Raw genomic sequence first — 16,968 nt, forward strand, 5'->3', positions numbered from 1 at the left:
AGCCCAGGCCGCTCTTGTCTCTGAGTTTCTCGCACTGCTGCTACAAATATTCTTGCCTTTGCTTTCTGTTTCTCTTCATCCCTCCGTACCTAAACTTTTTGAGCCTCTCTTAACAATTCCTGAAGTCCGCAATCTTGCCAATCATCTAGTTTTTCTAACTTCCTTCTGATATCTCCCCAGGATTTTGCCACAAACTGTGCTTTTAAAAGGGCTTCTGCTACTGGGGAAGTCGGATCTACACCAGAATACATTTGTAACATTTTTCTTAACCTTTCTAACCAATCAGTAGGGGACTCATCTTTCTCCTGATGTTCACTAAAGGCTCTATTTATATTCTGTCCCCTCGGAACCGCATCTCTAATTCCTTGGATAATAATTTCCCTCAAATCCATCATATTTTGCCTATCATGGGCATTCTGGTTGTTCCAATTAGGGTTTTGATTAGGCCATTTTAGTTCTCCGGGAGGACCCTGTTGATGTTGTCTCTCCCAGTTTCACATTCCAGCCTGTCTGATCATAGATCTTTCTTCTGCAGTAAATAATATTCCCAATATAGACTGCATTTCTTCCCAAGTATAAGTATTGGGTCCTAAAAACTGGTCTAGTCGTTCAGAGACCCCTAAAGTGTCATCTAACAACCAACCCATTTCTTTTTTAAAGGATCTTACATCTCCCGTGTTAAAGGGTACTGCTACAAATACAGTTCCTCCCATACTCCCTCCCATTGGAACTTCTTGGAGGGGTACTAAAGTTACCCTCCCTTCTATCTCTTCCTGTGGGTTTTTGTTTTCGTTTATTTTTACTTTACTTCTAGTACGACTAGAAGGAGGGGAAGATGGGGGAGCCGACGGAGCCGGATCGGGTGGTATTGGAAGATAAATACCTCCTCGTTCATTTCCTGAGTCCTGTTCCTGGTAAGGGGGTGGTACAGGGGGTAAATTATCTAACGGCTCCCATGATGGTTTACTTGGTTTGTTCCCCTTTTTCTTTTCTTTCAAGGGAAACAACGAGACCGTGATAGATGATCCTTTCCAGAATGCTGCATAATCACTTTCCTCCTGATTAAAAGGTTCTTTGCCATTCACATATAAATTTAGAGCCTTACATATCCAATCATCAAAAGACCCAAATATTGGCCAGTATAAATGGTCAGGCCAAATTTCTTCTCTAGTCCACACTTCCATACAGCAATGGACCATTTTTTCCTTACTCTTTCCTTTCTGGGATGGCCAAGAATCCCAGTACTCAAGCATCATCCCCAAGGGACTGTCTGGGGATATATCTGGTAATTTGCTCCCTGCCTTATTCCTGAGGCCTCTCCGTGGACCCCGAACCCCGGGACCTCTCCATGGGCCCCTTCCTAAGTTAGACCTATGACTGTAACTCTGACCCATTTCCTGCTGGGTGTGTTTTCTCTCAATCAACCACAATCGCTTCCCTCCTTCAGCAGCCAAGTCCCTCGCGGGAGATTGGAAACACGCTTAGAAAAGGTCCACACTCACTTCATAAATCCTGATATCCTGACCCGTGCCTTCACAGATTCAGGGTGCTTGGTTCGTATCTCATCACACACTCCTTCTCTTACACACACACACACCCCCCCCGTCTCGTCACCGACTGGTTTCCTTACTGAAACCATGGTTAGAGGAAAACCATGCAACCTTGTTGCGCCTCACACACTGGCCTTCCCACCCAACCGAACGATACTTACAGTCCGCTGTTCTCGTCTGGATCTTCGTGCACAAGAATTACGGGTAATTTACACTCCAGTTTTCAGGGAGCTCGAATTCCTTGGTTATTGCCTCTCTGTTTGTTGATCTCATGAGACTGCCCATGACTACAGTCCCTGAGCCACAATTTGTGGGGGCGCCCCTCGTAAGAGCTATAGTTCCAAACAGTCACAGAGATGATGTCAGGGTCACCAATTTTGTTATAAAAATTTAGCCTTGGCCATGATCTGATTTAATTATTTTATTACAATTGATTAATATCAAGAGGCAATAAGCAAGCAGTGCTGGGTGTGCGGGGAGTCTCCGCTCCGCCAAAGATGCACACCGGGGTTTTGGGGGTCCAGTCTCTCATACTTCTCGGTCCAGGGTTTCAGTTCCTGGTTTTGAGTTTCAGCCAATCCTGTTGTCTTCTTTGCCTGAAACTCCATGTGGCTCCTTTTCATTTGTACCTGTCCCGTTGCCGGGGTCTTCTCTCCAGGTGAAGAAACATACTGAAACTTCTTGGTAATACATTAACAGGAAGATGTCTATCATAAGCTTAACCACAATCTTAGACCTGTATATTTTATTCCTCATATGGTTATTTGTTCAGTGCATAGGTTTCACCACATCTCGTAACAGGATGGGTCTCCTTGGTTACCTAACCCCCTTAAAGCATTCAAGCAGCTAAACAAACCTAAAAGCGTTCCTTATTGTTTTAACAGTCTATATGATTACAGAGGGGACTAGCTTATTCCCTTGTTTCTTCTTCTTTCTCATTGTTATAAATGTGGCTCAAATAAATTGACGAGAGCCAGACCAATGAATCAAATCGGTTTGCTGAGCAAGCGACAGCAAGCAAAACAGCGCTGGGCGGCCGGGGAGTCTCTGCTCCGCCAACGGCACGCACCCCACTTCCCCAAAGTCACTGTTTTTATACTCTTCTTCATCCAATATACGTATCACTTCCTGGCGTACTCTGCGTCTGTGTGGCCTGTTGATAAGGGGTCTCATTCTGCCTCCCGGTGGGTGTGGGGAGGAAGGCTCCTTATCTCCTTCCCCCATACATTGTTTACTTTACTGGATGCCTGCGGTCTATAAGCAAAATGTCAAGGTGGCGTAATTTTCCAGTAACTCCTAAGCAAGCAAAATTTGATTAACAAACAGGAATTTACTCATCACGATCCCCCCTTTTTCTGTTTACCATTTTGTTCATCAAATCTTTGGAGTTCCACGTGGCTTAAAATTAAGGCGTCTTCTACTGCAGATTCCTTATCTAGTGGCTCATATTCAGCCCTAATAAGCATCAAGTGGGCGGCCTCTAGCCTGCTTTTCACAATTACAATCACTTTGTTAAACACAGAGGGGCCAAAAGTTAGTCCCAGAATTAACAATATTAAAGGCCCTGCAATGGTAGACAGTAATGTAGTCAACCATGGAGAGTAATTAAACCATGACTCATACCAACTTTGTTGGGCTTCTCGCTCCCTTTTTCTTTTTTCTAGTCCTTCTCCTAACTTGGTCATGGTATCCCTTACAATCCCAGTATGATCAGCATACACACAACATTCTTCCTTAAGTGTGGCACAAAGCCCTCCTTGTTGTAGGAACATTAGGTCTAATCCTCTTCGATTTTGTAACACTACTTCAGATAACGACTGTACAGATTTTTCTAGGGCACTTATGGATTGCTCGATTCTGACTAAGTGTCGTGGTTTAAACCCAGTCAGGTAACTCGTTCGCTCACTTCCCCCCCCCCTTTCTTGCCCTCCCCCTACTCCCAGAGGGACGGAGAGGAGAATCGAAAAGAATGCAACTCCCACGGGTTGAGATAAGAACAGTTTAGTAACTAAGGTATAACACAGATCACTACTGCTACCACCAATGATAATAATGATAAAGGAAATAACAAGGGAAGAGAGTACAACACCTCAGCACCAGCCGACCGATAACTTGCCCCCCTCAGCCTGACCAAGCACCGACCGATACCTCCTCCAACCCTGCAGTCTCCCAGCCCTTCTGGCTAACTCCCAGTTACATCCTGGGCATGACGTGCTGTGGTATGGAATACCTCTTTGGTCAGTTTGGGTCAAAACACTGCACTACACTAGCTACCAAGAAGGAGAAAAAATGACTGCTACTGCTGAACCCAGGACATTATGTCCTCATCTACAGCCATTCTTAAGGTGTGAAATTCTTTACTTTGTTTTACTAATGAGGCTACCCCTGTACCTACTCCTGTACCTCCCAAGATCATCAAAGTGGCTATCATTAATGCAGTGAAAGGTTCTCGTTTAAACAGGTGATGGTCTTGGGCAGTCTGGTGGTCATACATAAAATTTTCAGGATGGTAAAGAATTCTTGGTATTATCATTACTTGGATACAAAAATCTGAGGAATCATTAAACAATTCCAGCGACAGGCAAGGTGTTATACCTATGTTTGAGCAAACCCACTTGGCGTTTTTGGCTGGTAATAACCACTTAGCTGTTTTTTTCTGTTTAGCAGCAGTTGTATTAACTTCACGTAGATGTTCTTGATGTTTTGGAATTTTTCCTACACATCTGCCCTTTCCAGTGACCTAAGTCAATGTTATCCCTTGATTTTCCTTTCCCCATATACATTCTGCTGGCTTAGAACCATTTACACGCCTAGCCTTTGTAGTAACTCCCACTGCTTCATAAAAAGGAGGCTTTATCCCATAACACAGCCAGCAACTCCCACTTTGTCTATTTTAGGAACTTCCTCTGATGTTTTTCTGCTAATACGTTGTTAGGTCCTACGGGTTTAGGATCTTGTGGGATTGGTTCCTTCTTTATTAAAATGAGGCCCCCTCTATCGGCTCCTGGTTCCTTACATCGTACCCCCCAAGTTTTCCCCGTTATCCACCCTTGGTCGAAAGGGTTCGTTATATTAATCATAAGATGCTGAGAGTTTCCTGGGGATACTATTCTTCCACTCCAATCTCGTTTTGGAGGGGTACATCCATAAGGCCCCCATTGTACCCTTAAAAACCTGTCCGGATTTCCAGGGACCCAATCTGAGGCTATTATTTCACATCCCCAGTAGGCACAATAATATTCCATGGGGTAATTGCAATATCGTTTTCCTGGATTCGAGCTTGGGCAGAAATAAAATCCCATACGACCTAAGCATGGGCTTATCGGCGCTATTTGACAGAGGCTAGGAGTAGAAGTGGGCCCTCCTGATGTGATTATACTTTGGACTTTTCGTTGATCTTCCCATCTGTACAAGGTCCACTTGAAAGGTTGATGGACATATCCTTTTACCGGGATTAATGTCCATCCCCATATCCAATAGATGATCCAGAAAATTGGTGGGTTACCTCCTCTCATAAATTCGGATTTCCAATCCTTCCTTCGGAATTTATTAGGGGTCTTACTACCCACCTGGCCCATCCACTTTATTTGCGCCTCTTTCCACCCTAAACTTTTGGTGGCTATGGTCCCTCTATATCCCCACCTTAGTACGCCTCTTCCTCCATCGCCTACTCTGTTGCCTGGAGCAGTGAGGTCATTTTTCTTCTCGGCAGCAGTTGCAGTCTTCAGGGGCTCGGCCATAGTTGAATCCTAATATCCTGGAGGGCAGAGTTTAGGGCTCTCGGGTATATGTTCCCCTTGTTCCAATCATCTCCCCTTTTGGATATAGGTAGCCGCCCTTAAAGGCACTTATGAGCCCACTGATTTTCTGATTCTCAATAATCAATTTTTATTCCTGGTTTTCCTTTGTTTCCACCCAAATCGAATTTTGCAAATTTCAATTGTTCAATCCCAGTCCTCTTCTCACACATCCCAGATTTCTGGGATTAGGCGTGACCTTCCGCAAACTCATTTTAAAATTTCTGGCTCAAAATGTAGCTTATCTGGGTATTCTTTTTCACACCAACAACAAAGATTGCGTCTACAAGGGGAGGAACAAAACCACCTCTGGTTACAACTTTCACATTTAATTAGGACCCAAGTGGTGTGTATTCCCTGATTAGATCGAAAGAGTCGGACCTTTCCACAGACACAGGGTATTATGGAAGGTTTTTCAATATGCAAACTTTCCACAGGTGATTGCTCCCAATCCAAAGTTACTACCCTTCCTGCAGAAGTTCTATATATTCCTTCTAACAGGACCTGTCAAATCTAAGTATATAATGTCTTCTTGGGTTTATAAACTACCATGATTCAAGCCCAAACCATTGATTAGTGGGGTTCCTCACAACGTCTCTGGACCTTCCCACAGCCACGTTTTAATTATATTTTATATTGCTTTCTTTAAGGTCATCTTAAGGTCCCCAGGTTGGCTGGTCACTTTCCACTGTATATCTTGAATCGGTCCCTTGACGCGTGTTGCATGGGTCCATGCACGTTTGGCCGTACGAATCGCTGTACAAGAAATGGTCCCTCCCATCGAGGAGTTAAAGATGCCTCTTTCCATGGTTTAACTAATACTTTATCTCCTGGTTTAATAGAGTGTATGAACATATTTAGAGGTGGTCTCTGGGCTATCATACCCCGTTTGCACAATTCTTCCCTTCTCTGCATTAAATGTACAATGTAAGGTTTAAGATGTTCACCCTCTACCTTCGGGTGTTAGGCTGGGAATTCCATATCATATGGCATTCCATACAACATTTCAAAGGGTGATATCCCTACATCAGTTCTTGGCTGAGTTCTCTCATTCAACAATGCTAGAGGCAAACTCTTTACCCAGGAAATTTTAGTTTCTAACATAATTTTTGTTAACTGTTTCTTAATTTCCCCATTCATTCTTTCCACTCGTCCAGAGCTTTGTGGATGCCATGGTGTATGATACTCCCACTTTGTCCCCGTAGGAGCTAACGCTTCCCTAACTGTTTTGGAAATGAAATGAGGACCCCTATCAGAGTCAATGACTTCTATAATCCCATACCTTGGGACTATATTCTCCAGTAATATTTTCACTACACTTTTGGCTGTGGCTCTAGCAGTAGGGAATGCTTCTACATAGTGTGTCAAATGGTCTACTATTACTAATAAATACCTATATCTCCCTACCTTAGGCAGTTCAGTAAAATCTACCTGTATTCTAGCGAAAGCACGGGTTGCCAATTCCCGCCCTCCAGGTATTTGCCTTTGGAGGTGTTGTTTATTCACATGTTGGCAAGTCAAGCAATCTCCTATCACCTGTTTTGCAATGCTATGAACTCCAATACACATATATTTTAGGGCAAACTGATCTATTAAGGCTTGGGCTCCCCAGTGTGTGGCCCTATGGAATTCTTTCATAACTTTCCAAGCCAAAGTATTCGGTAGTACTATTCTGCCATCCGGTAATTTCCACTCTCCCTGACTTTCTTTTACTCCCATCTGTTTAAGTTTTTCTCGTTCTTGTGTGGTGAACACTACCGCTTGAGGTTCCCTATTCTTGGGCTGCTGATCTTGTAGACCTTTTCTCTGATGGATTATAGATACTGTTAAGAGCGCTGCCCGTTTTGCTTCCGTGTCTGCTAAATTGTTTCTTCTTATTGTGGGAGATAATCCCTTCTGATGTCCTCTTACATGTACTACAGCTACTTTCCTTGGTTCCCTTAAAGCCTGGAGAGTTTGAGTAATGAGTGCTTCATGTATAAGCCCTTTTCCTTGTGAATTTATTAACCCTCTCTCTTCCCATATTTTCCCAAAAGTATGCACTACTCCAAGAGCATATTTTGAATCCGTATATATGGTTCCAACTTTACCTCTTAATAACTGTAAAGCCTTTAATACTGCATATAATTCACATGCCTGAGCAGACCAACTGGGGCTTAGGGGTTCCAACTCTATTACCTTGAATTCCTTCCCATCAACTATTGCATATCCTGATTTTCGTTTCCCTTCGACTGCCTGGGAAGATCCGTCACAAACAGCTTCTCTCCCTCCCCTAGCTCCTCTTCTTCTAAGTCTGGTCTAATCTTTGTCTGTTCCTCAATGTTGCGCAGGCAATCATGAGTCAAACTTTCACTTGGCTTCCCATATAAGAATTGTGCTGGATTTTGTAAGTTTGTTACTTCAAATTCTAATTTAGGAGAGGAGATTAAAATGCCTTCATACTTCATAAACCGGGCGTCTGTTATCCATTTATCAGCTTTCTGCTGTAATATACCCGATATTATCTGGCGACAGTACCTTTAGTTCCCCTCCAAAGGTGATTTTATGTGCTTCTTCTACTAGGAGAGCTGCAGCCACTATCGCCTGTAGGCAGGCAGGCCATCCTCTACTCACAGGGTCTAAAAGCTTAGAGGGGTATCCCACCGGCTTCTTTCCTCCTGCCCATTCCTGAGCCAAAACCCTGAATGCAGTTCCTTCATCAATATTGACGAATAAATAAAATGGTCTCTTTACATCCAGTAGGCTTAAAACTGGGGCATTAACTAAGCCCGCCTTTAATGCTTCTAATTGCCCCTCATCATCTGCTGTCCACTTTAATAATCCGTCCTTTTAGTCAACTTAGTATAGAGGAATTTCACCTTTTTGCTGTAGTCTTCAATCCACTGCCTGCAATATCCAAAGAGCCCTAACAGCTGTCTAACTTGCCTCTTAGTTTTAGGGGCTGATAGTGATAGTATGCTGTTTACTCTCTCGGGGTCTAACTTCTTTGTTCCTTTGCTTAGTCTATGACTCAGGTATTTTAATTCTTCTTCAACAAATTGCACTTTTGACTTTGATACCTTCAATCCCCGTAGGCTCAAGAAATTTAATAATTTAATGCTCTCCTGTCGGACTTTCTCCTCACTTTTCCCAGCTAAAAGTAAATCATCTACATAATGAACCAGTGTGACACCCTCACTTAACTCATATCCTTTTAAAATTTGTTCCAAGGCTTGTCCGAATAAGTTCGGAGATTCTGTGAACCCCTGAGGCAGAACTGTCCACCGTAATTGTTGTTTTCTATCCGGGTCCTCCCATTCAAAGGCAAAGTAGTTTCTGCAATCTTCTCTCAGAGGACATGCCCAAAAGGCATCCTTAAGATCTATTACACTGTACCACTCCTCATCAGGACCTAATTGACTTAAAAGAGTGTGAGGATTTGCCACTACAGGGAATCTAGCTACTGTTCTCTTACTGATTTCTCGTAGATCATGCACTAACCTGTATTTTCCATCTGCTTTCCTTACGTGCAGGATGGGATTGTTAAAGGGAGACATACAAGGTTCCAGTAATCCTTTTTCAAGTAACCTCTGGATTTCGGGTTTCAAACCCTGCCTCCCTTCTCTAGACAAAGGGTATTGTTTTATCCTTACTGGTATTTCTGGGTTCCTTATCGTGATTGAAAACGGTTCGATATCCAATTTGCCTACCGTTTCTGGGGTATACCATACTTCAGGGTTTATCTTTTCTTCATCTGTTACTCGCAGTGGGCACAATTTAATCTTCAATGTTTCATCCTTTACCTCTAAACTAATCCCTAGTTCAATCATTAGATCTCTGTCCAATAAATTATAGTCTGCTTCAGGCACTAGCAGCAGGGACCCCACCCCCATTTTGGAATGCGTTTCAAAAAGTACATCCTTTATTACAGGTACTCCAAAAGGTTCTCTTTTTGCTCCAATAACCTGTACCGTCTCCGGGGATATCTTACATCCTCGGGGCAATTCTGGAACAGTTGATCTTTCCGCTCCTGAGTCCACTAGGAACTCAACTTCTTGTTGCCAGGGACCCACTTTTAATTTTATCAAGGGCTCTGTTCTTTCTCGAGTCCCCAGCAGATAGAGCCCCTGACACCCCTAATCTTCCTTGAATATCTTCTCATCCATCATCCTCTTTCTACAGTCTTTCTTAACATGTCCTTTTCCTCCACAATAGAAACAAACCACCGTTCCTCGTTCTTTTTCCCTTGGAGGCCTCCAGGGTCCCGATCCCGATTGTCGGGATTCAGGCACCTTCCTAGGAGTGGGTACCCTCTGTCCTCTGACCGCCGCTACCAGCATTCTAGCCTGCTCCTTGTGCGTCTCCTCTTCCCTACGAACATATACCTTCTGAGCTTCTCTCAGTAGTTCATCTAAACCGCGGTCCTGCCAATCTTCTATTTTTTCCAGCTTCTTCCTAATATCCATTCATGATTTAGCTACAAATTGTGTTTTCAGTAAGGCTTGCCCTACCGGAGTGCTAGGATCTAGCCCTGAATAAAGTTGGAGATTTTTTTCTAAGTCTCTCTAACCATTCCATAGGGGTTTTGTCTTTCTTCTGGTGTTCACTGAAGGCCTTATTAATATTTTGTCCCCTAGGGACAGATTCCCTTATCCCCTGAACTATGATAGTCCTTAAGTCCTGCATATGGCCTCTATCCATTTCATTTTGATTATTCCAATTAGGTCTCTGGAGGGGCCACTTAACATCCGCCGCAGGACCTTGCTGATGTTGCCGGTCCCAAATCCTCATTCAGGCCCTCTGGATCATATCCCTTTCTTCTGCCGTGAACAAAATACCCAATATAGCCTGCAGTTCATCCCAGGTGTAAACGTTGGGACCCAAAAACTGATCTACTCGTTCTGCAACTCCCAGGGGATCCTCTAATAAGTTACCCATTTCCTTCTTGAAGTCTCTAATGTCTCCTGAGTTCAAAGGGACAGAGACATATCCCATACCAGGTTGCGAATCCTCTCATTGCAACCTCCCAGAGGGGATATAGATTACCCCTGCTTTCCCTTGCCCTACTTTGGCTCCGGGTCACCCGCCTGTCCTCCTCGGGGGAACTAGGGGTAGAATCTGAATCACTGGGGTAGTTTGGAGCTGTTGGAGGAGGAGAGGGCTGCAGCGGCGGCGGTGGTGGTATATAAGGGGGAGGCGAAATGGGGATTTCATCCTCACTCCACGTCTTCTTCTTTGTCCCCCCTTTTCTTTCTTTTAAAGGATATAAATTTGTCCTAGTCTCTGACCCTATACATAAATGTGCATACTCGCTTTCCTCCAAACTAAATGGTTCCTTTGAATTAATGTAAATATTTAAAGCCTGGCAGATCCAGTACTCAAAGGACCCAAATATGGGCCAATATAAATGATCACCTCTAATTTGCTTACCTCCCCAGACTTCCATACAGTAATGTACCATTTTTACTTTGTCCTTACCCCGCTTAGAAGGGTAGTCATCCCAATATTTAATCATCAATCCCAACGGACTATCCGGTGGTATCTGGGGTAGCTTAGCCTTAAGTTCCGAACCCCCCATAGAATCAGAAGGCTTGCTTTTCTTCTGTCCCATCTTCCGGAGTGCCTTCTCACACACACACAGTCTTTTTGCCCCCTGTTCGTGGCCCAGTCCCTCGCAGGAGATGGGAACCGCACTACTAAGGGGTCCGCACTTGCTTCATCCTTAATTGGATGTCTCACACAGGCACACTCTGGGATACCCAACCCCAACCGAACGGGTAACCAGCCTATACTTACGCACTCCTGCATCTTCGTTCGGAGCTTCGTGCACAAAGATTATGGGGTTGCCGGCTTTCTTTTGCTTGCTGTCGAATTTAGGATTCGTAGGTAGAGGGTATGGTGAGATAGCACCCAAGCAAAGGCCACTATACAGCGGGGTGCCTCCCCTGTGTGGGGCTTCACACCAGATTACCTCTATCCAAGTCACGGCACCAAAATTGTTATAAATGTGGCTCAAATAAATTGACGAGAACCAGACCAATGACTCAAATCGGTTTATTGAGCAAGCAACAGCAAGCAAAACAGCGCTGGGCGGCCGGGGAGTCTCTGCTCCGCCAACGGCACGCATCCACTTCCCCAAAGTCACTGGTTTTATACTCTTCTTCATCCGATATACGTGTCACTTCCTGTCATACTCTGCGTCTGTGTGATCTGTAGATAAGGGGTCTCATTCTGCCTCCCGGTGGGTGTGGGGAGGAAGGCTCCTTATCTCCTTCCCCCATACATTGTTTACTTTACCGATGCTTGCGGTCTATAAGCAAAATGTCAAGGTGCTGTAATTTTCCAGTAACTCTTAAGCAAGCGAAATTTGATTAACAAACAGGAATTTACTCATCACATCATTATCGCTTTGACAGAAATGTCCATCATAGTCATGGGCATTATTACACATCTCACACATGGTATAATGATCACAGGGGGACATAGTACAACAGCGACCAGCACTCCCAAGTTCCTGACACGAATCATTCTGGTATTCCTTACACAGGCAAGCTCCTGCTGCCTGCCCTCCCAGGCGGCACCGGCCAGCGCCTGAACCGTACACCGCTGCCTTCCTACCGCTTCTCGCCTGGGCTTGCGCGATGGGCCCGCCTCAGGCCCCTCACGGCCTGGCTGGGCAGTGCGGCGGGAACCAGCGATCCCACCCCCCACGCCGAAGGCTCCGCCTGGGGGTGGGCCTTGTTGCTCGTCCCGCTGCTGGCAGAGGGCTCCTTCCGTCTCTCACCGGAGCTAGTGGTTCTTGGCTCCGCCTCAAAGCGCGGAGCGACTCTCCAGGCTTGGTGAGGACGGGCAGCGGGTAGTAGAAGACGGGGAAGCGGCAGTGGGGGACCCACGGTGGGCCCGTGCTCTCTTCCGCTCTCGAGGCCGGGGACGCCGCCGCTGTGGAGAGTCGCTCCTCGGGCCGCCGGTAAGGGCCGCGCTGCTCCTCTGGCGGGGCTCGGGGCGGGTGGTGCGGCAGTTATCTTGGGCTGGGCCGGTGAGGCCTTCCCCGGCTCCTCTCTGTTGGACCGGGGAAGCGGCGATGGAGGCGGCCCTGAAGCCCGCAGCATGGCGGTACCGTCCTGACAGGCGAGGGGCATGGCCAGCGGGAGCTGGTGCAGAGCGGGGGCTGGCAGGTTGTGAGTTCGCTGCTTGTCTCGGAGATCAAATTAACGGCGCTTAAGCGTCGTGTAAGTAGCTGAGGAAACACAATGAGACCCGCGGGTGCGGTTGTCCTCTGAGCTGTTTGTCTCTAGAACCCCCCCCCCTCCGCCCTTATCACCTTAAGCAGAAGTTTATAGTCTTTATTGTATGGCGATTGAAGGCGGTAAGACTGAAAGATGTTATTAAAGACCCGCGAGAAGTAATGCTTTGAGGGTTGTGCGCTCCGTGTTTCGGGTCTCCTGTGTTTTAAGCTCTTGCCCTGGGAGTCCTGTGCTTTCTGTGATTTTTGCTTCAGCCTTTCAAGTAGGCATGGCGAGGTTAAGCGGTGAGGAGCCGGTGCTCGGGCTTGTGTAAGAGGGCCACCTGGAGTCGACTGTTGTAGTTGAACTAATAAGCCTATTTATATAACGGGAAAATAAAATGGTTTTAGAGGTATAGGTTGCTGTTTCTTGGAAGGGTTGTCTTGAATAGTGCGGTTGAAAGGATTGCTTAGCTTATTCCATCTGGAAAGGCAGATGGAAATGTGAGGCAAAAAGGCAAGTACCCCATCAATACTTTGTCAGCTCTCTTTATGTGCTCTGGGAAATATGTTTTAGATGATGAAATAGAAGGGCATCAGGTAGGACGTTAGTGAGTTTTCCCCTGAAGCACTGGATATTCTTCAGAAGCCCGTGGGAATGCTGGAGGTTGTTTTCCTAGAAGTTATGAGGTTGATTCAACTCTTTCTAGGAGCTCTGTGGTAATGTTGGGCCTTTCCTGGCTCATAACTAGCCTCCTGGGACGATTTAAAAGTAGAACAAAACAAACCCAGCTCATTTTGACTTTTGGTAAATGTTTTCTAGCTCTTGCATCTGATAATAATGGGAGTAAAACTTGTCGCTAACATCAAAAGCTCCTCACTGGGCTCTTATCTCCCTGTTTCCTTGAATTAACAAGCCAGTGTCCCAAAACAGTTAAAGTGGATGTTCTTGGCAGAGGAAGCAGACTTGTGTTAATGATCACTTTTATATTACTGTCCACAAAATTAAATCTGTTACTCTCAATAGCTGTGCCAGTATAAAAGTTTCCCTGCGTCTGGAAGCAAAGCCTTAGCCAGTATGCTGAGGTCGCTCTGAGGGTGTTTATCAGGAACTGGTGGTTCACTCTTCATTAACTCACTGCAGTAAGGTGCTTAAGAGTTAAAGGATGAAGCCCGCTTCATGCATCTTAAACAGTATTTTTTTGTTTGTTTTCAGGAAATAATATATTGTCTGATGTTTTGGCAGAAAAAAAAAAAAAAACAACAAACAAACCCAAACCTCAAAGCATTACAACATGCTTCATATTGAGACCAAACCATTAGGCCCTGCTTAACATAACTTTGCTATTTAGCATCAGTATTAAAACCACAACTGCTTAATAGAAACCCGTGTGCAAGTAAGGACCTGCCCTCCTGTTAGGGCATGATATACAATAAGTTAGAACTTGGGTATGTAGGCATTCTTTCATCTGCTTCTAGAAGTTGCTTATAAGCAGGGGCATCCCTAAAGGCAAAATATGATGAGAATTTGAACAAAGAACCAAGCATGTAGCTTGCAGGTATTTGCATTTAATCAGTAATACTAAGCTAAAAGGTAGACAGTTGTAAGAATGCTGATTAATACTAACCCATAGACTACCCTTGTAGCCCTAACCCAAGTGCACAATAGGATAAGAAAACCACAAGTTATGTAACTTACTGAATTGTATGAGCATATATGTTAGATAAAATTATATCAAGGTGAAAAGTAGGTATAAAAACTCCCAAGATTCACTGCTCATGACATATGTATGGAGGTTTGAACCCCCACAGTCTTCTGGCGCCAATAAAAGTTTGTGCTTTACTTTACAATGTGTACTGTGGAGTGATTTCTTTGAACCAATATCAAGTTTGTTGTTGGAATGTTTTGATTTCCCGCTTAATAGTATCTAAAACTGTTTATCATAAAACTGTTTCTCCAGGTCATTGGTCTGCCAGGTTTTTAGAAGAACTTTTATTTTGCCGTTTTGGTTCTGTTTTCTACTTAAAGCACAAATGCTTTTTCACTTCCTACCACTCTTCAACTACAATAATTGCAGATCAGTAAAATATTATGATCTGCAGGAGACTGGTCTTCAAACACTGGCTTTTTAAAAGCCAGCAGGCAAAAGTGTTTTGGCAGTAGAATATTTTTGTTTACAAAAATTATACAGAACACTGTTTCCCAGCTTCCCCCCTCTTTTTGTGATGAAAAGTGGTTAAAAGGGGCTTGTTGTGTTCTCTTAGTCACCTCTGATTGAGTATAAGGGCGTATGGTGGTATATTTCCCCACCTCCCATCCTCTGGGCCACTCTGATCTCAGGAATTCATTGGCCTTTCTGTAATGGGTTGGGTAGTGAAGTGTCTCTTGACTGTACAAGGAACATTTGCATGGCTAAAGTGGAAGACAGCATTGACTATACCAGGAATTCCTGTTGCCTATCCAAGGTTGGAAGTGAGAGCAGGAATAATCAATCATCCTGACAGCCTCATAATGTTCCTTCCCCTAATCGTAGCCTTAGTGGAACAATACCACTGTTACTGGAGTTCTAAACTGTTTCTAGTAATTACTGACTCAGGTTGTGGCCAGGATGGAAACTTACTGATGACTAAAGCCGGTCATCTTGCCACCCTGTACACAGTTGTCCTAAGTGAAGCCCTTTGCGCTCTCCTGGACCACACTGGGCTGCGACCTGCATCTCCCTCTAAGTGGGAGGCCTCTCAGAGGTCATGAAATCTCAAGTTTGAGATAATCAAAGGACTGTCCCCAAAAGCCGATGGTGGGGCCTTGATCGAAGACTCCCCACTTCTTGAGGCTCAACCCTCACCCACTGAGAAGTGCTGAGATATTTGATGTGAATATTTCACTGAACTCAATGGGAATTTTTAACAGGTATATAAAGTATTGAAGTACTGAGGCCTGAACAGTAGGCTCTAACCAAAGTTGACCTCTAGATGAATCTCACAACCCGATAATATATATCTTGCTATATGCATAGTATTAATTGCATATGTAATATATTATCTGTTTTAGTATGAATATATATATTTTGATGCCAATCTATAAAAGCTTTGTTGTAATGCTTACTATGTAATAGTAACTAGCAGAATGATGCCTCTTTATTTAGAGACGTATTACAAGGCCCTGAAATCGGATGTCTGGCTTTGTTGGGAAATATGTGATGAAACCTGAAATACTCCCTTGGGCTTCTTCTTAAGTCTTGGCCAGGCTTTGGGCAGAATCCAACAGGGAGGGTGACACCAAATGTTTCCGCACATGAAGTTTTGCAAGATGTTTATTCATCTACACATAAGCTGGACCCTCTTGCAGTGACTTTGGAGACCTCACCTATGAGTGGATGCACTGTGTAGGACCTGCCAATTGCTGGGAACGGTTGTCTATATCCTCACTGCAACTGGGACTCTCCAGCAATTCCGGATCTGGATGATGGTCAAGTATAAGGGCAACTGGTGATGTATCTTTCTTAATCACTGTAGTTAACCTTATGTAGTAATGATGCATTACCCTATTTGCTTTGCTGCTTAAAACTAGAGTATCATAAGTTTGTTATTTTAGCTAAATGCATTACTTTATTCCTGTGTTACCTTGACATAGACAGTAGAATAAACCTACTCTGTTACTGGTGTCTGTGTTCCTTCTGTCGACATTTGCTAAAACAGTATACCTTTATGTGTGTGTGTATATCTGTGTATAAATTGATTTCATTACCCTATTGCAAGTATAGTATGAATGTTGGCATCTTGGATCTGTACTTAAGTCACTGTTGTGACTACAGTAATCCTGTTGACTAACTTTGTTAATGTTAAATTAGTCACAGAATCACAGAATTGTTAGGGTTGGAAGGCACCTCTGGAGATCATCTAGCCCAACCCCCCTGCAGTGATAGACTGCTGATAAATCTTGTGATCCATCTTAAACTGAATAAACCTTAGACAGTTGCTAGTTTTTGTGATCTACCTTAAAAGTGCAGACTGCTGCCAGGTCAAAAGCTGGGTTAAAAGCCCATCTATTGTGAACTGGTACTTCTACAACATCATATTAAGATTACCATTTGCTGATATCTTGGGAAGTGATCCTTTAGGTGATCCTAATTGATTACACATGTAACCCTTTATACATAAACAATTGACTAAGCCTGGGACTGAGGTTGGATTCATCTGCACCTGAGCTTTATCAGTTTAGAAAGCAAGGGGGTCCACCCGGAACCTCATGACTCAATGGCGGGGTCTCCCTTATCCGTATGTGTGTTCAATCTCTCTGTGAATCATTCTAAATTCTAACTTGATTTTCCTGTGTTTTTTTCCAACCCTAACTATTCTGTGTTTCATTCATGTAGTAATAGAGTGAACCTTGCCATTGAACTTGTATGTTATACTTACA

General features: G+C 44.2%; 1 protein-coding gene across 1 annotated transcript in view; it reads left to right on the top strand.

Annotated features, from left to right (window-relative positions):
- Positions 1-12,229: 12,229 nt before the first annotated feature.
- The window catches only part of RESF1 (retroelement silencing factor 1), a 36,332-nt gene continuing 31,593 nt past the window's right edge, over positions 12,230-16,968 (top strand). The window contains exon 1 of the mRNA XM_061444838.1: positions 12,230-12,293. The gene's annotated coding sequence lies outside the window, so the exon portion shown is untranslated. The remainder of the gene's footprint in view (positions 12,294-16,968) is intronic.

Source organism: Pezoporus flaviventris, unplaced genomic scaffold (genome assembly GCF_033815535.1).
Source record: "Pezoporus flaviventris isolate CSIRO_AGI_PZ_B2104156 unplaced genomic scaffold, CSIRO_AGI_Pfla_v1 ptg000002l, whole genome shotgun sequence".
NCBI lineage: Eukaryota > Metazoa > Chordata > Aves > Psittaciformes > Psittacidae > Pezoporus > Pezoporus flaviventris.